Genomic DNA, 20,602 nt, shown 5'->3' with positions numbered 1-20,602 from the left:
CATCCTTCCTTAGATACGGGGCCCAAAACTGCTCACAATATTCCAAATGGGCTCTGACCAGAGCCTTATAAAGCCTCAGAAGTACATCCTGGTCTTGTATTCTAGCCCTCTCGACATGAATGCTAACATTGCATTTGCCTTCCAAACTGCCAACTGAACCTGCATGTTAACCTTAAAAGAATTGTGAACAAGGACTCCCAAGTCCCTTTGTGCTTCTGATTTCCTAAGCATTTCCCCATTTAGAAAATAGTCCATGCCTCAATTTCTCCTTCCAAAGTGCATAATCTCACACTTTTCCACATGTACTCCATCTCCCTCTTCTTTGCCCACTCTCCTAGCCTGCCCAGGTCCTTCTGCAGCCCGCCTGCTTCCTCAATACTACCTGTCCCTCTACAGATCTTTGTATCATCTGCAAACTTAGCAACAGTGCCTTTGGTTCCTTCTTCCAAATCATTAATGTATATTGTGAAAAGCTGTGGCCCAGCACCGACCCCTGAGGCACACCATAAGTCACCGCCTGCCATCGTGAAAAAGACCCTTTCATTCCCACTCTCTGCCTTCTGCCAGTCAGCCAATCCTCTATCCATGCCCTTAACTCCATGGGCTCTTAACTTATTTAACAGTCTCCTATGCGGCACCTTGTCAAAGGCCTTCTGGAAATCGAAATAAATCACGTCCACTCAACATAGAACATACAGTTCAGAAGAAGGCCATTCGGCCCATCGAGTCTGCACTGACCCATTTAAGCCCTCACTTCCACACTATCCCCGTATCATAATAACCCCTCCTAACCTTTTTGGTCACTAAGGGCAATTTATCATGGCCAATCCACCTAACCTGCACGTCTTTGGACTGTGGGAGGAAACCGGAGCACCTGGAGGAAACCCACGCACACACGGGGAGGATGTGCAGACTCCGCACAGACAGTGACCCAGTGGGGAATCGAACCTGGGACCTTGGCACTGTGAAGCCACAGTGCTATCCACTTGTGCTACCGTGCTGCCCTTTGGTTCTCCTTTGTCTAACTTCCATGTTACTTCCTCAAACAACTCTTAACAAATTTGACCTCCCCTGATGAAGCCGTGCTGACTCAGTCCTATTTTATCATGAACTTCTAAATACTCTGCGATCACATCTTTAATAATGGACTCTAAAATCTTACCAATGACCGAAGTCAGGCTAACTGGCCTATAATTTCCCGTCTTCTGCCTCCTTCCCTTCTTTAACAGCGGTGTTACTTTAGCCACTTTCCAGTCCTCTGGGACCCTTCCTGCCTCCAGTGATTCCTGAAAGATCACCACCAATGCCTCCAAAATCTCAGCTATTTCTTTTAGAACCCTGGGGTGTAGTTCATCTGGTCCATGCGATTTGTCCACATTCAGACCTTTCAGTTTCCCTAGAACCTTCTCCTTAATGATGGTCACTGCACTCACCTCTACCCCTGGATTCTCCTGGAGCTCTGGCATCCCACTGGTGTCTTCCACCGTGAAGACTGATGTAAAGTAACTATTCAGTTCGTCTCCCATTTCTTTGTTTCCTATAATTACTTCTCCAGCCACATTTTCCAGTGATCTAATCTCTATTTTTGCCTCTCTCTTACCTTTTATATTTGAAAAAAACTCTTCCTTTATATTACTAGCTAGCTTACACTCACATTTCATCATCTCCCTCATTGCTTTTTTAGTTGTGCTCTGCTCGCATTTAAAGGCTTCCCAATCCTCTGGCTTCCCACTAATCCTCGCCACTTTGCCTTGTCCTCCCCTTAGCATGTTCCCTCCTCCTTGGGATGAATTTCTGTTGTTCCTCCCGAATAACCCCCAAAAACAGCACGACAGCACAGTAGCATAATGGGTAGGGTCCCAGTTCGATTCCCGGCGTGGGTCACTGTCTGTGCGGAGTCTGCACGTTCTCCCTGTGTCTGCATGGGTTTCCTCCAGGTGCTCCGGTTTCCTCCCACAAGTCCCAAAAGACATGCTGTTAGGTGAATTGAACAATCTAAATTCTCCCTGTGTACCCGAACAGAGGCCGGAATATGGCGACACGGGGCTTTTCACAGTAACTTCATTGCAGTGTTAATGTAAGTCCATTGTGACAATAAAGATTATTATTATTAATATAACTCCTGCCATTGCTGTTCCATTGTCTTCCATGCTTGGCTCCTTTTCCAATCAACTCTGGCCAGCTCTTCCCTCATTTCTGATTGCAGCTTCTCCCTCTCAAACTGCAGGGTAAATTCTATCATATTGTGGTCACTGTTCCCTAAACGTTCTTCACCTTAAGTTCCCTAATCAAGTCTGCCTTATTACACATCAACAAATCCAGAATTGCCTGTTCCCTAGTGAGCTCTGTCACAAGCTGCTCTAAAAAAACATGTCTTAGACATTCCACAAAGTCCTTCTCTTGGGATCCACTATCAACCTGATTTTCCCAGTCCACTTGCATATTGAAGTCCCCCATGATTATTGTAATATTGCCTATTTTATATGCCTTTTCTATCTGCTGATTTATTTTATGCCCCACATCCTGACTACTGTTAGGGGGCCTGTACATAACTCCCATCAGGGTCTTTTTACCTTTGCGATTCCTCAACTCTACCCACAGAGATTGTATGCCTTCTGATCCTATATCACTACTTGCTATCGATTTAACTTCATTCCTTACTAATAATGCAAACCCGCCCCCTTTGCCCATCTGCTTGTCCTTTGCCCACTGCTCCAAGGAAAACAGCCCCAGACTATCTAATCTATCCTCATAGTGCAGATCCCCCAGCCAGGCAGCATCCAGGTAAATCTTCTCTGCACCTTCTCCAGTGCAATCACACCCTTCCTATAATATGGTAACCAGAACTGCATGCAATACTCCAGTTGTGGCCTAACCAGCATTTTAAACAGTTCCAGCATGACCTCCTTGCTCGTATTCTATACCTCAGCTAATATTCCTTCTTCACCACCTTATCTACCTGCCCTGCCACCTCCTGGGATCTATGGAGATGCACTCCAAAGTCATAGAATCACTACAGTGCAGAAGGAGGACATTCGACCCATCGGGTCTGCACTGACCCTCTGAAAGAGAACCCCACCTAGGCTCACTCCCTTACCCTATCCCAGTAACCCCACCTAACCTTTCGACACTCAATTTAGCATGGCCAAACCACCTGGCCTGCACATCCCTGGACTGTGGGAGGAAATTGGAGCACCTGAAGGAAACCCATGCAGACATGGGGAGAAAGTACAAACTCCTCACACAGACACCCAAGGCTGGGATTGAACCCGGGTCCCTGGTGCTGTGAGGCAGCAGTACTAACCACTGTGCCACCGTGCCACCCCAGTGTCTCTTTGACCTTCAGTTGTTTCCAGGGTCCTGCCAATCACAGTCTAATGTCCTGCCTTGTTAGCCATCTCCAAGTGCATTACCTCACTCTTCTGGATTCAATTCCATTTGCCACTGCACTGCGCATCTGACCAGTCTATTGATATCCTCCTGCAGTCTACGGTTGTCCTCACTATTTATCACCCTACCAATTTTCATGTTATCCACAAACTTCTTGATCATACTCCCTACATTTCTGTTCAAATTATTGATGTACACCACAAATAGGAAAGGCTCCATCACTGAGGCCGTGGAACCCCATTGGAAACAGTCTTCCAGTCACAAAAACATGACAGCAACACATTTTTCGTGGTCCAAATGGACTTTAGAAATTAAATGAAATGAAAATCGCTTATTGTCACAAGTAGGCTTCAAATGAAGTTACTGTGAAAAGCCCCTAGTCGCCACATTCCGGCACCTGTTCGGGGAGGCTGTTACGGGAATTGAACCGTGCTGCCGGCCTGCCTTGGTCTGCTTTAAAAGCCAGCGATTTAGCCCTGTGCTAAACAGCCCCTAAACAATCTGTTACATGATGGACAGACATGCAGTGAAGGTTGAGACAGGACCTGAGAGAAGTGTATGAGATTATGAGGGTCATGGATAGGGTGGATAACAAGCACTTTTTCCATTTGGAGAGGGTTCAATAACCAGGGGGTTAGATTTATGGCAAGAGGTAGAAGGTTAAGAAGGGGGTTGAGGTGAACCTTTTTCACTCAGTGGGTAGTGGGAGGCTGGAACTCACTGCCTGATAGGGTGGTTGAGTCATAAACACTTGTAATATTTAAAAATTTGCTTGCCCTCTGTAACCTTCAGGGCTACGGGCCAAGCACTGGAAAATGGGAGTGTCGTCAGATCTTTGTTGACGGCCTAGACATGATAGGCTAAATGGCCTCCTTTAGTGCTATAATTGGCCTCCTTCTGTGCTATAAATGTCTATGAATCTATGGAGTCAACAGGGAGCATGAATATTGTAGATGGAATAAAACTGGCATTCTCCCATGGGATTCTCCCCTACAAATTAGGTTAGGACTCCCCTGGTGGGGTTCTCCATTCCCCAGCCGTATGTTTCTTGGTGGTGCGCTGTTCGCTGGTAGCAGGATTCTCTACTCCCGCCACTTGTCAATGGGATTTCCCATTCAAGCGACCCCACACCGCAGAGAAACCCACTGGAACAGAGAATTCCAACGGCCAGAGAATTCCGGCCCCTAACTCTAGAAACCTGGAACCAGGATGACTCAGTAAAATCAGCCTACAAAATATTACCAAGTTGGTAACAAAATATATATTTACACAGACTAACCAAAAAGTGAATCACATCTTTGGTAATCTGATGAATCCATGTCCTCCTCCTCCTCTGGTTCCTCTACTTCGCTACAACACCTTAGCAGAAAGGACGAGATGAACAAACATCCTGAGATGATGAGCTGAAAGCTTTGTGACATATCAGAAAGCCAGTGATGCAATCAGGGTGTTTCTGCAATCATGTAATTGTGATTCACTTGGGTTGTTACAATGTAAAATGTTTTAAATGTCTTTATTGAACAGTGATATGTGGTTGTGAGGGTGCTAGAGAGAGCTACAGAAAATGTTGGGAACAGCAGATCTCAGGCTGAGATCACACACATGAGAATAAGGGAAGCCTCATTCTCTCTTTCTCTTTCAATTCAGTTAGAAGCTAGTTATAGTCATAATTTTCCTGATTGGAGCATGACCTCTTCTTATGGCCTGGTCCTTAAGGTCCCAATAACAGCTGAATCTGAGAGTCACAAGAGTATTCTACTTATACCCAAGTCTGGAAGTTATGGTGCACATGACTGGAGCTAATGCTGATGTCCACCAGTATATATTGGTGCGTAAACCTGGGTTGATTTCCCTGAACCTACAGAAATATATCAGTTGATTACTTCAGGGTTTCTCCTAACAGGTGTGGGGACTGGTTAGGAGTCCAGCCCTTTAAGTCAGGGGTGTCAACATGCCCCTGCCCTACTAACACATCCTGGCTCCATTCCCCAATCACCCCCAGCATAGTCTGCTCCCCCAAACCCAAGTTCCTCAGGCCCGCCAATGTAAAGAGAAAAGTTGGGGGTGGCGATAGGGAGGTAGGAGTCCAAAGTTTGAGGAGCCAAGCTGGGGCAGGTGATTTAGAGGAAGCAAAGCTGGGGTTTCAGCTATGGTGGTGCTGTGGGTTGGGGATGGTGCCATGGGAGGTTGGAACATATTATACAAAATCGCACAATCATTAGAAAGACTTCCAGATCACCGAGCTGAAGGCAGACCTCAAAAGGGCATGCTTTCAGCTTGTGATTTAAAAGGGATGTGGCTTCGTCAGGATTGTGCCTAACCACCAGGCTCCCCACTCATCTTGTTGATTGATCCATGCTGCAGCAATAGAATAAGATCTCATTGCAGCCAATGATAAAGGTAGGCACGTACTTTTTTTAAAAATATATATTTTATTAAAGTTTTCAAACACAATTTTTCCCCCTTACAAATCAACAAAAACGGTAACATGATAACTGATAGATAACATTGTTTAAATAAAATAGTGAACTAACAAAATAACACGAAATAGTGCTCCCCCCCCGCCCCCTCACCCCATCTAGAACACAAACAATTCCCCCCACCCCTCTGGGCTGCTGCTGGCTATCTATTTTCCCCCTAACGTTCCGCTAGATAGTCGAGGAACGGTTGCCACCGCCTGGTGAACCCCTGAGCCGATCCTCTCAGCGCAAACTTCATCCGCTCCAGTTTTATGAACCCTGCCATATCGTTTATCCAGGCCTCCACGCCGGGGGGTTTCGCTTCCTTCCACATGAGTAAAATCCTACGCCAGGCTACTAGGGACGCAAAGGCCCCAATATCGGCCTCTTTCGCCTCCTGCACTCCCGGCTCATCCGCTACCCCAAATATAGCTAACCCCCAGCTTGGCTTGACCCGGACCTTCACCACCTTCGAGATCACTCCCGCCACTCCTCTCCAATACCCCTCCAGTGCCGGACACGACCAAAACATATGTGTGTGGTTCGCCGGGCTTCCCCCGCACCTCCCCCACTTGTCCTCCACTCCGAAGAACCTGCTCAACCTCGCTCCCGTTATGTGTGCTCTATGTAGCACCTTAAATTGGACCAGGCTAAGCCTGGCACATGATGAAGAGGAATTTACCCTACTTAGGGCATCAGCCCACAAACCCTCCTCATCTCCTCCCCGAACTCTTCGTCCCATTTTCCCTCCAGTTCTTCTACCAGCTCCTCCCCCTCTTCTCTCATCTCCCGGTATATTTCGGACACTTTGCCCTCCCCGACCCACACCCCCGAAAGCACCCTATCCTGGATCCTTTGTGTCGGGAGCAGCGGAAATTCCCTCACCTGTTGTCTCGTGAACACCCTCACCTGCATATACCTAAAGATATTACCCGGAGGCAGCTCATACTTTTCCTCTAGCGCTCCCAAGCTCGCAAACGTCCCATCTATAAATAAGTCTCCCACTCTCCTAATTCCTGCCCGGTGCCAGCTCTGGAACCCTCCGTCCAACCTCCCTGGGGCAAACCTATGGTTGTTCCTGATCGGGGACCACACCGAGGCTCCCAACACACCCCTCTGTCGCCTCCATTGCCCCCAGATACTTAATGTTGCCGCCACCATTGGGTTTGTGGTAAACTTTTTCGGGGAGTGCGGTAGTGGCGCCGTAACCACCGCTTTTAAGCTCGTTCCTTTACAGGGCGCCATCTCCAGCCTTTTCCACACCGCCCCCTCTCCCTCTATCATCCACTTACGGATCATCGCCACGTTGGCAGCCCAGTAATAGTCGCCCAAATTCGGCAACACCAGTCCCCCTCTGTCCCTGCTACGTTGCAGGAACCCCCTCCTTTCCCTCGGGGCCTTCCCTGCCCACACGAAGCTCATGATGCTCCTATCTATTTTTTTGAAAAAGGCCTTAGTGATCAATATAGGGAGACATTGAAACACAAATAGGAACCTCGGGAGGACCATCATCTTAATCGCCTGCACTCTGCCCGCCAGTGACAGCGGCTGCATATCCCACCTTTTGATATCCTCTTCCATTTGCTCCACCAGCCGAGTCAGATTGAGTCTGTGTAAGGTTCCCCAGCTCCTGGCTATCTGACTCCCCAGGTATCGGAAGTTTCTTTCCACTCTCATTAGCGGCAGGCCATCTATTCCTCTACTCTGGTCCCCAGGGTGTATTACGAAAAGCTCACTCTTCCCCATGTTAAGCCTATATCCCGAGAAATCTCCAAACTCCCTCAATATCTGCATAACCTCTGTCATCCCCCCACTGGATCCGCCACATACAGCAGTAGGTCATCTGCGTAGAGTGACACTCGGTGTTCCTCACCCCCTCTAATCACCCCTCTCCATTTCCTGGAGTCTCTCAGCGCTATGGCCTGTGGTTCAATTGCCAGCGCGAACAGTAATGGGGACAGCGGGCATCCCTGTCTTGTTCCCCTATGTAGTCGAAAATACTCTGACCTTTGCCGATTTGTGACTACACTTGCCATTGGGGCCCCATAGAGGAGTTTAACCCAGCTGACAAACCCCTCCCCGAACCCGAACCTCCTCAGCACCTCCCATAGATACTCCCACTCTACCCTATCAAATGCCTTCTCTGCATCCACTGCCGCCACTATCTCTGCCTCCCCCTCTGCTGGGGGCATCATTATCACCCCCAATAGCCGTCGCACGATGACATTCAATTGTCTCCCCTTTACGAACCCTGTCTGATCTTCGTGCACCACCCCCGGGACACAATTCCTCTATCCTCATTGTCAGCACTTTTGCCAGCAACTTGGCGTCCACATTTAGGAGTGAGATAGGCCTATAAGACCCGCATTGCAGCGGGTCTTTATCTCGCTTCAGGATTAGTGATATCGTCGCCTCCGACATTGTCGGGGGTAGGGTCCCCCCTTCTCTGGCCTCGTTAAAGGTTCTTACCAGCAGCGGGGCCAACAAGTCCACATATTTCCTATAAAATTCCACTGGGAACCCGTCAGGTCCCGGGGCCTTCCCTGCCTGCATGTTCCCCAGCCCTTTGGTCACCTCGTCCACCCCAATTGGCGCCCCCAGGCCTGCCACCTCCTGCTCCTCCACCCTCGGGAACCTTAGTTGGTCCAGAAACTGTTGCATCCCCGCTTTTCCCTCCAGGGGTTGGGACCTATATAGCCTCTCATAAAAGGTCTTGAACACCTCATTTACCTTCCCTGCTCTCCGCACCGTGGTTCCCGTTTCATCCGTAACTCCCCCTATTTCCCTCGCCGCTGTCCTCTTTCGAAGCTGGTGGGCCAACAGGCGAGTCGCCTTTTCCCCATATTCATATCTCATCCCCTGTGCCTTCCTCCACTGTGCCTCTGCCCTCCCTGTGGTCAGCAGGTCAAACTCCGTCTGGAGTCGTCGCCTCTCCCTGTATAGTCCTTCGTCCGGGGCCTCCGCATATTTTTTATCCACACTCAAAATATCCCCCAGTAATCTTTCCCTTTCTTTGGCCTCTGTTTTCCCCTTGTGAGCCCTGGTGGAGATCAACTCTCCCCTGACCACCGCCTTCAGCGCTTCCCATACTACCCCCACTCGGACCTCCCCATCATCATTCGGCCTCCAGGTACCTTTCGGTACATCCCCGCACTCTTCCGCAGACTCCCTCATCCGCCAATAATCCCACATCCAGTCGCCAGAGTGGACGCTGCTCCCTCTCCTCTCCTAGTTCCAGGTCCACCCAATGTGGGGCATGGTCTGAAACAGCTATCGCCAAGTACTCCGTTCCTTCCACCCTCGAAATCAGTGACCTTCCCAAAACGAAGAAATCTATCCGGGAGTATACCTTATGGACATGGGAGAAAAAGGAGAACTCTTTGGCCAGCGGCCTATCAAATCTCCACGGATCCACTCCCCCCATTTGGTCCATAAACCCCCTAAGCACCTTGGCCGCTGCCGGCCTTCTTCCGGTCCTGGATCTAGATCTATCTAACCCTGGGTTGAAGTCCCCCCCCCCCATTACCAGGTTTCCTACCTCCAGGTCCGGGATGCGTCCCAGCATCCGCTTCATAAATCCCGCATCATCCCAGTTCGGGGCATATACGTTGACCAGCACGACCTCCATTCCCTGCAGTCTGCCACTCACCATCACATATCTGCCCCCGCTGTCCGCTACAATGTTCCTAGCCTCGAACGACACCCGTTTCCCCACCAATATGGCCACCCCTCTATTCTTTGCGTTCAGCCCCGAGTGGAACACCTGTCCCACCCATCCTTTCCTTAACCTAACCTGGTCCGCCACCTTCAGATGCATCTCTTGAAGCATGGCCACGTCTGTCTTCAGTCCTTTTAAGTGCGCGAATGCTCGGGCCCTCTTAATCAGCCCATTTAGGCCTCTCACGTTCCACGTGATCAGCCGGACTGGGGGGCTGCCCGCCCCAGTCCCCTGTCGACTAGCCATCACCGTCTCTGGGTCAGTCCCACGTCCCGGTTCCGCGCACCCACCCGTCCCCCAGGCGGCGCATTCCCGCCTCGACCACCTTTTCTCTTACCAGCTCCCTTTCGAAAATAGTAATGTCTATCCTGGTGCGTGACCCACAATCGCGCCGGCTGCAACATCCCGAACTTCACTTTCTTCTTATGCAGCACCTCCTTGGCTCGATTGAAACTCGGCCTCCTTCTCGCCACCTCCGCACTCCAATCCTGATACACGTATCACCGCATTCTCCCATCTGCTACTTCGTACCTTCTTGGCCCATCTCAGGACCACCTGTCATTGAAGCGGTGAAATCGCACGATCATCGCCCTAGGTGGTTCTCCAGCCTTTGGTCTCCTCGCAGGGACCCGGTGGGCCCTTTCCACTTCCAAGGGGCCCGAGGGGGCCTCAGCTCCCATTAGTGAGCGTAGCATCGTGTTCGCGTAAGTCCCGCCGTCAGCTCCTTCCACTCCCTCGGGGAGACCCAGGATCCGGAGGTTCTTTCTCCTTGATCTATTTTCCAGGACTTCAATCCTTTCGATGCACTTCTTATGGAGTGCCTCATGCATCTGCATTTTGACCGCTAGTCCCAGGATCTCGTCCTCATTGTCCGTTACCTTCTGCTCCACCACACGGAGCTCAATCTCCTGGGCCTTTTGTGGCTCTTTAAGCCCCTCGATTGCCTGTAGCATCAGGGCCAGCACCTCCTTTTTTAGCAGCTCCACACACCGTCTTAAAAATTCATCCTGGTCCGGTCCCCAAGTCGCCTGGGCTCCCTCCGACGCTATCTTGCTCCTTTCTTTCTTCTGCAGCTGCCCTCGAGGATTCTCCGAGATCTGGCCGCCGTCGCCGATATTTTTCTTTCCCACTGGGGGGGGGGGGGACTCCCTGTTGCCTCACCCCACACCGGGTTTCGTCGGAAAAAAAATTCCCGTTGGGGCTCTTAAAAGAGCCCGAAGGTCCGTCTAAGCTGGAGCCGCCGAAACGTGCGGCTTAGCTGGTCATCGCCGCAACCGGAAGTCCAGGGCACGTACTTTTAATTGCAGTCAGAACATATACCTCCATTTCACCACTGAGTAAAATATTCAGGCCAATATTTTCTTTGTTGCCCCATTCTTTTCTTTTTATATTTAGAATACCCAATTGGTTTTTTTCTCCAATTAAGGAGCGATTTAGCATGGCCAATCCACTTAGTCTGCACATCTTTGTGGAGGTGAGACCCATGCAGACACGAGGAGAATCTGCAAACTCCACATGGACAGTGACCCAGGGCCGGGATCGAACCTGGGTCCTCAGTGTCGTGAGGCAGCAGTGCTAACCACTGTGCCACCATGCCACCCCTTGTTGCCCCATTCTTGATGGATGTTGTTGCCTTTGACCCTTTTGTATTATGTCTCTGACTATTCTTCTGACATCCCATTAGTTGTTCCTTAATTTACTGGAGGTGGCACTTCCTCCAGACGTGATGAGGAATTTTAACCTGCCAAAACAGATGGGCTTGAATCAGGTGGTAAGGAAGAATATAAAAAATTCTCAGAATTGAACCCAACTCACCTCAAACAAGCCCACTTACAGTTTTGATGGCGGAAGGCATATTGTGCACCCAAGTCATCCCTAACAGGTCACTCATTTCAATACTTTCATGGGGTCTTCTGCCTGAGTTACATTTCCAGGCAGCTAAAAAGAGATAAGGAGAGCTGTATGGTTCTATTTGGTTAGAATTAAAGAATAGATATGCTATACAGGGTGTCAGGGCTAAATCGCTGGCTTTGAAAGCAGACCAAGGCAGACCAGCAGCACGGTTCAATTCCCGTACCAGCATCCCCGAACAGGCGCCGGAATGTGGCGACTAGGGGCTTTTCACAGTAACTTCATCTGAAGCCTACTTGTGACAATAAGCGGTTTTCATTTCATTTCATTTCTATAGCCCAACAAATCATGGCGGGAGATAAAGGTGTACACATTGTTCAGCAATTGTTGAAGAAAGCAATGGACAGCAATCTGACCCATAGCTCGCACTATTGCGTTACAGAGCATCACCATTGTCAATTGGTAGATCTGCAGCAGAGTTACTCATGAATAGAAGGTTGCATTCCACACTTTCAGACTTGGAAAAGGAGAAGAATTCAGTGGCACTGCAGCAAATGCAAAACATTAAATCAAAACAAAAGCAGTTCTATGATAGAGGGTCTAGAACTTTACCACCTCCGAGTAGTAATGACATTGTGAGAACAGAAGATTTGGGCAATTGGTCGAGAAAAGCCATTGTACTTGAAGAAGTAGCACCTCGTTCCTACAATGTACAGACACAGGATGGGTTGGTTTGAAGAAGAAATCATTGTGCACTCTTGAAAACCAGAGAAGACTTTCACAACAACGTGATGGATGGTGAACCTACGTTAATATCAACGTCAGCTGCAGTGTCAAATAGTTCAACAGTTCCTGAGCATGAGAATGTCATGGGGAACATTGAATCTACAAGTTCTGAGTAGTAAGGTCAAACTTTGAGAAGGTCAACCAGAGTCAGAAGAAAATCTGATCGACTCAATTTGTAGATTTGGACTATTTGTACATACTATGCTGGCTGTTCCTATATGCAATAATAATAATCTTTATTGTCACAGTAAGAAGTCTTACAACACCAGGTTCAAGTCCAACAGTTTTGTTTCGAATCACTAGCTTTCGGAGCACAGCTCCTTCCTCGGGTGAATGAAGAGGTGGGTTCCAGAAACATACATATAGATAAAGTCAATGATGCAAAACAATACTTTGAATACTTTGCAAGTAATTAAGTATTTACAGGTCCATATGGAGCAACTGGAGAGAGGGATAATCACAGGTTAAAGAGGTGTGAATTGACTCAAGCCAGGACAGTCCTTGATACAATTCACACCTCTTTAACCTGTGATTATCCCTCTCTACAGTTGCTCCATCTGGACCTGTAAAGACTTAATTACCTACAAAGATTTGCATTCAAAGTATTGTCTTGCATCATTGACTTTATCTATATGTATGTTTCTGGGACCCACCTCTTCATTCACCTGAGGAAGGAGCAGTGCTCCGAAAGCTAGTGATTTGAAACAAACCTGTTGGACTTTAACCTGGTGTTGTAAGACTTCTTACTGTGCTCACCCCAGTCCAACACCGGCATCTCAACTTTATTCTCACAAGTAGGCTTACATTGCAATTAAATTACTGTGAAAAGCCCCTTATATATGTACACATATATATATATATATATATATAAAATTGTTAAACCAGTTTCAAAAATTAATTTAAAAATTTATGCTGCTACTCACAGGCTAATGATATCAGATGTAAATATACTGATGCTAATGTATTAATTTATTCCTTCAAAGGAAATATGATGATACCTTGGAGTGTTGTAATTTACCGACTGACCACTAGGGGTCTCACAAGTATATAAGTGGAATTGGATTGGAATAGTTTATTGTCACGTGTACCGAGGTACAGTGAGTATTTTTCTGTGTGCAGCTCAAACAGATCACTTAGTACGTGAAAAGAAAAGAAAATATGTAATAGAGCAACACAAGGTACACAATGTAAATGCATAGACACCAGCATCGGGTGAAGCATACAGGAGAGTAGTATTAATCAGATCAAAGAACAAAGAACAATACAGCACAGGAACAGGCCCTTCGGCCCTCCAAGCCTGTACCGGTCATGATACTAACCTTTGCCAAAACACTCAGCACTTCCTTGTGCTGTATCCCTCTATACCTATCCTATCCATGTGTCTGTCAGGATGCCTTTAGAACGTTGTTAATGTATCTGCTTCCACAACCTCCCCTGGCAGCGCGTCCCAGTCACTCACCATCCTCTGCGTAAAAAACCTGCCTCGTACATCTCCTCTAAACGTTGCCCCATGGACCTTAAACCTATGCCCCCTGGTGTCTGACCCCTCCACCCTGGGAAAGAGTGCCTGCCCATCTACTCTATCCATGCCCCTCATAATATTGTAGACCTCTATCAGGTCACCCCTCAACCTCCGTCTTTCTAATGAAAACAGTCCGTGTCTATTCAGCTTCTCCACATAGATAACACCCTCCAGACCAGGCAACATCCTGGTAAACCTCGTCTGCACCATCTCCAAAGCCTCCACATCCTTCTGGTAGTGTGACGACCAGAATTGTGCGCAATATTCCAAGTGCAGCCTTACCAAGGTTCTATACAAGAATGACTTGCCAGTTTTTAATACACTATGCCCCATCCAATGAAGGCAAGAATTCCGAGTGCTTTCTTGACTACCTTGTCCACTTGTGTTGCCACCTTCTAAGATCTGTGGACATGCACGACCAGATCTCTCTGACTTTCTATATTCTGAAGAGTTTTGTCATTTACAGTATATTTCCCCTACACGTTAGACACACCAAAATGCATTACCTCACATTTGTCCGGATTAAACTCCATTTGACATTTCTCTGCCCAAGTCTCCAACCTATCTATGTCCTGCTGTATATTCTGCCAATCCTCAACACTATCTGCCACTCCATCAACCTTGGTGTCATCCACGAACTTACGAATCAAACCGGCTACATTTTCCTCCAAATCGTTTATGTACACTACAAACAACAAATGCCCAAGCACCGATCCCTGTGGAACACCACAAGTCACAACCTTCCATTCAGAAAAACACCCTTCTACTGCTACCCTTTTGCCTTCTGTGACTGAGCCAGTTCTCTAACCATCTTACCACCTCACCTCTGATCCCGTGTGACTTCACCTTTTGTACCAGTCTGCCATGAGGCACCTTGTCAAAAGCTTTACTGAAGTCCATGTAAACAACATCCACCGCCCTCCAGACATCAATCATCTTTGTCACCTCCTCAAAAAACTCGATCAAGTTCGTGAGGTACAACCTCCCCTTCACAAAACCATGCTGTCTATCACTTATGAGTCCATTTGTTTCCAAATGGGTATAAATCCTGTCCCTAAGAATTCTCTCCAATAATTTACCTACTACCGACGTGAGGCTCACCGGCCTATAGTTTCCAGGATTATACCTGCTACCTTTCTTAAACAGCGGTACCACATTTGCTATTCTCCAGTCCTCTGGGATCTCACCTGTAGCCAATGAGGATACAAAGATCAGTCCATAAGAGGGTTGTTTAGGAGTCTGGTAACAGCGGGGAAGAATCTGTTTTTGAATCTGTTTGTGCGTATTCTCAAACTTTTGTATCTCGTGCCTGATGGAAGAAGTTGGAAGAGTGAGTAAGTCGGGTGGGAGGGGTCTTTGATTATGCTGCCCGCTTTCCCCCGGCAGCGGGAGGTGTAGATGGAGTCAATGGATGGGAGGCAGGTTTGTGTGATGGACTGGGCGGTGTTCACGACTCTCTGAAGTTTCTTGCGGTCCTGGGCCGAGCAGTTGCCATACCAGGCTGTGATGCAGCCAGATAGGATGCTTTCCATGCTGCACCTGTAAAATATGATAAGAGTCAGTGTGGACATTCCGAATTTCCTTAGTTTCCTCAGGAAGTATAGGCACTGTTGTGCTTTCTTGGTGGTAGCATCGAAATGGGTGGACCAGGACAGATTTTTGATGATATGCACACCTGGGATTTTAAGCTGTCAACCATCTCCACCTCAGCCGCATTGATGCAGACAGGCATGTGTACAGTACTTTGCTTCCTGAAGTCAATGACCAAGTCTTTAGTTTTTCTGGCATTGAGGGAGAGATTGTTGGCATTACACCACTCCACTAGGTTCTCTATCTCCCTCCTGTATTCTGACTTGCCATTGTTTGAGGTCGGACCCATTATAGTTGTGTCATCAGCTAACTTGTAGATGGAGTTGGAACCAAATATTGCCATGCAGTTATGTGTGTATAGGGACTCTAGTAGGGGGCTAAGTACGCAGCTTGTGGGGCCCCGGTACTGAGGACTACGTGGAGGAGGTGTTGTTGTTTATTCTTACTGATTGTGGTCTATCGGTCAGAAAGTCGAGGGTCCAGTTGCAGAGTGAGGAGCCAAGTCCTAGGTTTTGGAGCTTTGATATGAGCTTGGCTGGAATTATGGTTTGAAGGCGGAGCTGTAGTCGATAAATAGGAGTCTGATGTAGGAGTCCTTGTTGTCAAGATGCTCCAGGGATGAGTTTAGGGCCAGGGAGATGGCATCTGCTGTGGACCAGTTGCGGCGGAATGCAAATTGCAGTGGATCTAGGCATTCTGGGAGTATGGAGTTAATGTGCCCCATGATCAATCTCTCAAAGCACTTCATTACGATCGATGTCAGTACCACCGGACAGTAGTCATTGAGGCACGTTGCCTGGTTCTTCTTTGGCATCGGTATGATGGTGGTCTTCTTGAAGCAGTTGGGGACCTCGGAACGGAGTAGGGAGAGGTTGAAGATGTTAGCGAGCACATCTGCCAACTGGTCCGCACAGGCTCTGAGTGCAAGACCAGGAACCCGTCCGGACCCGTTGCCTTCCAAGGGTTCACTTTCAGGAAGGCCAACCTGACTTCGGAAGCAGTAACGGTAGGTATGGGTGTGTCTGGGGCTGCTGGGGCAATCAACAGCGGATTGATGGTTTCCTGCTCGAACCAAGCATAGAATGCATTGAGTTCATCGGGGAGGGTTGCGCTGCTGCCGGAGACACTGCTCGACTTCACTTTGCAGCCCGTTATGTTGCTTATGCCTTGCCACACCTGATGAGAGTTTGTAACACTAGTCTCTGACTCTGGCTTGGTCTGATATTCTCTCTTGGCATCAATCAAGTGAATGTTAGAGTCAGGTGACCTCAGACTGACTGGAGAGCTGGAAGTGAGAGGTTGCTTGTGCATGTTAATACTGTCATTCATCTGTTATTTTGTATAGTTGACCCACAGTTAATGCTAATAAATCGTTTATCGCTTTAGCTACAAGTGTTCTTGTAATATAAATCAGTCCATCCGACAAGAACATGAATCTTGGTTGGCCCATGCCCCAGCTCCACCTGGGCGACTGCCCGCTCTTGCACCCCACCGACCAGATCCATCGCTTCTGCTCCGCGATGGTGAGGACCCGCAGGTCAAGCGGGTCACCTCCGGTCCATTCCCGCTCCCGACAGTTGTGGACCATTTTCCCTTGGGGGAGCGCAGATAATGCACATTGTGAGACAATCGGACGTGGCCGGAACAGGGGTCCGCAGTTGATGGCCTGTGTAGTGCAGGGTGGGGTGCTAGGGGGCTGCCTAGGGGGATTCGATCAACCTCTGGGGAGGCGGGTGCATGCGGGATGTGGGATGAGGGTGATGCTAGGGGCACTTAGGTAGTGACCCACCCTGGCTGGCCTGGAGGGTTGCCCATCCTCACACGGCACTGCATCCAAAGAACAAAGAACAATACAGCACAGGAACAGGCCCTTCGGTCCTCCAAACCTGCGCCCACCATGGTACCTGCCTCAACTAAAACCGTATGCACTTATGGAGTCCGTATCCTTCCATTCCCACCCAATTCATATATTTGTCTAGATGCCCCTTAAATGCCGCTATCATACGTGGTCCCACCACTTCCCCAGGCAGCACGTTTCATATATTTACCATCCTTTGTGTAAAAAAACTTGCCTCGCACATCAGTTCTAAACTTTTTTCCCCCTATGTCCCATAGTACTTGACTCTGCTACCCCAGAAAAGAGCATCTGATTATCCACTCAGTCCATGCCACTCATAATCTTGTCAGGTCGCCTCTCAACCTCCGTCTTTCCAGTGTGAACAGACCGAGTTTATCTAACCTGTCCTCATAGCTAATGCCCTCCATACCAGGCAACATCCTAGTAAACCGCTTCTGTATCCTCTCCAAAGCTTCCACATCCTTCTGGTAGTGTGGCAACCAGAATTGTACACAATATTCCAAATGAGGCCTAAGGTCCTGTACAGCTGCAACATGACTTGCCAATTTTTATATTCAATGCCACGACCAATGAAGGCCAGCATGCTGTCTGCCTTCTTGACCACCTTATCCACATGTGTTGCCACTTTCTTTTTTATTTTTATAAATTTAGTGTACCCAATTACTTTTTTTTCCAATTATGGGGCAATTTAGCGTGGCCAATCCACCCAGCCTGCACATCTTTTGGGTTGTGGGGGTGAAACCCACGCAGACACGGAGAGAATGTGCAAACTCCACACGGACAGTGACCCAGGGCCGGGATTCGAACCCGGGTCCTCAGCGCCATAGGCAGCAATGCTAACCACTGTGCCACCGTGCTGCCCTTGTGTTGCCACTTTCAGTGATCAGTGGACATGCACGTCCAGATCTCTCTGCCTGTCAGTACTTGCAAGTGTTCTACCATTTACTGTGTAATTCCTACATGCATTGGACCTTCCAAAGTGCATTACCTCACACTTGTCCAAATTAAACTCCATCTGCCATTTCTCTGCCCAAGACTCCAACCAGTTTATATCTTGCTGTATCCTCTGACAATCCTCTTCACAGAACATAGAACATAGAACGATACAGCGCAGTACAGGCCCTTCGGCCCACGATGTTGCACCGACATGGGAAGTCAAAAAACAAAAGCCATCTAACCTACACTATGCCATTATCATCCATATGCTTATCCAATAAACTTTTAAATGCCCTCAATGTTGGCGAGTTCACTACTGTTGCAGGTAGGGCATTCCACGGCCTCACCACTCTTTGCGTAAAGAACCTACCTCTGACCTCTGTCCTATATCTATTACCCCTCAGTTTAAGGCTATGTCCCCTCGTGCTAGCCATTTCCATCCGCGGGAGAAGGCTCTCAGTGTCCACCCTATCTAACCCTCTGATCATTTTGTATGCCTCTATTAAGTTTCCTCTTAACCTTCTTCTCTCTAATGAAAACAACCTCAAGTCCATCAGCCTTTCCTCATAAGATTTTCCCTCCATACCAGGCAACATCCTGGTAAATCTCCTCTGCACCCGCTCCAAAGCTTCCACGTCCTTCCTATAATGCGGTGACCAGAACTGTACGCAATACTCCAAATGCGGCCGTACCAGAGTTTTGTACAGCTGCAACATGACCTCATGACTCCGGAACTCAATCCCTCTACCAATAAAGGCCAACACTCCATAGGCCTTCTTCACAACCCTATCAACCTGGGTGGCAACTTTCAGGGATCTATGTACATGGACACCTAGATCCCTCTGCTCATCCACACTTCCAAGAACTTTACCATTAGCCAAATATTCCGCATTCCTTTTATTCCTTCCAAAGTGAATCACCTCACACTTCTCTACATTAAACTCCATTTGCCACCTCTCAGCCCAGCTCTGCAGCTTATCTATGTCCCTCTGTAACCTCTACATCCTTCCGCACTGTCGACAACACCACCGACTTTAGTGTCGTCTGCAAATTTACTCACCCACCCTTCTGCGCCCTCCTCTAGGTCATTGATAAAAATGACAAACAGCAACGGCCCCAGAACAGATCCTTGTGGTATGCCACTTGTAACTGAACTCCATTCTGAACATTTCCCATCAACCACCACCCTCTGTCTTCATTCAGCTAACCAATTTCTGATCCACATCTCTAAATCACCCTCAATCCCCAGCCTCCGTATTTTCTGCAACAGCCTTATCAAACGCTTTACTGAAATCCATATACACATCAACTGCTCTACCCTCGTCTACCTGTTCAGTCACCTTCTCAAAGAACTCGATAAGGTTTGTGAGGCATGACCTACCCTTCACAAAGCCATGCTGACTATCCCTAATCATATTATTCCTATCTAGATGATTATAAATCTTGTCTCTTATAATCCCCTCCAAGACTTTACCCACAACAGACGTGAGGCTCACCGGTCTATAGTTGCCGGGGTTGTCTTTACTCCCCTTCTTGAACAAAGGGACCACATTTGCTATCCTCCAGTCCTCTGGCACTATTCCTGTAGCCAATGATGACATAAAAATCAAAGCCAAAGGCCCAGCAATCTCTTCCCTGGCTTCCCAGAGAATCCTAGGATAAATCCCATCAGGCCCCGGGGACTTATCTATTTTCAGCTTGTCCAGAATTGCCAACACCTCTTCCCTACGTACCTCAATGCCATCTATTCTAATAGCCTGGGTCTCAGCATTCTCCTCCACAACATTATCTTTTTCCTGAGTGAATACTGACGAAAAATATTCATTTAGTATCTCGCCTATCTCTTCGGACTCCACACACAACTTCCCATCCCTGTCCTTGACTGGCCCTACTCTTACCCTAGTCATTCTTTTATTCCTGACATACCTATAGAAAGCTTTTGGGTTTTCCTTGATCCTACCTGCCAAATACTTCTCATGTCCCCTCCTTGCTCGTCTTAGCTCTCTCTTTAGATCCTTCCTTGCTACCTTGTAACTATCAAGCGCCCCAACTGAAACTTCACTCCTCATCTTCACATAGGCCTCCTTCTTCCTCTTAACAAGAGATTCCACTTCTTTGGTAAACCACGGTTCCCTCGCTCGACGCTTTCCTCCCTGCCTGACCGGTACGTACTTATCAAGAACACGCAGTAGCTGTTCCTTAAACAAGCTCCACATATCCAGTGTGCCCAACACTTGCAGCCTACTTCTCCAACCTATCCCCCCCAAGTCATGTCTAATGGCATCATAATTGCCCTTCCCCCAGCTATAACTCTTGCCCTGCGGTGTATACTTATCCCTTTCCATCACTAACGTAAACGTCACCGAATCGTGGTCACTGTCCCCAAAGTGCTCACCTACCTCCAAATCTAACACCTGGCCTGGTTCATTACCCAAAACCAAATCCAATGTGGCCTCTCCTCTTGTTGGCCTGTCAACATATTGTGTCAGGAA

Source organism: Scyliorhinus torazame, chromosome 6 (genome assembly GCF_047496885.1).
Source record: "Scyliorhinus torazame isolate Kashiwa2021f chromosome 6, sScyTor2.1, whole genome shotgun sequence".
Taxonomy (NCBI): Eukaryota; Metazoa; Chordata; class Chondrichthyes; order Carcharhiniformes; family Scyliorhinidae; genus Scyliorhinus; species Scyliorhinus torazame.
This window is presented reverse-complemented; position numbering follows the sequence as displayed.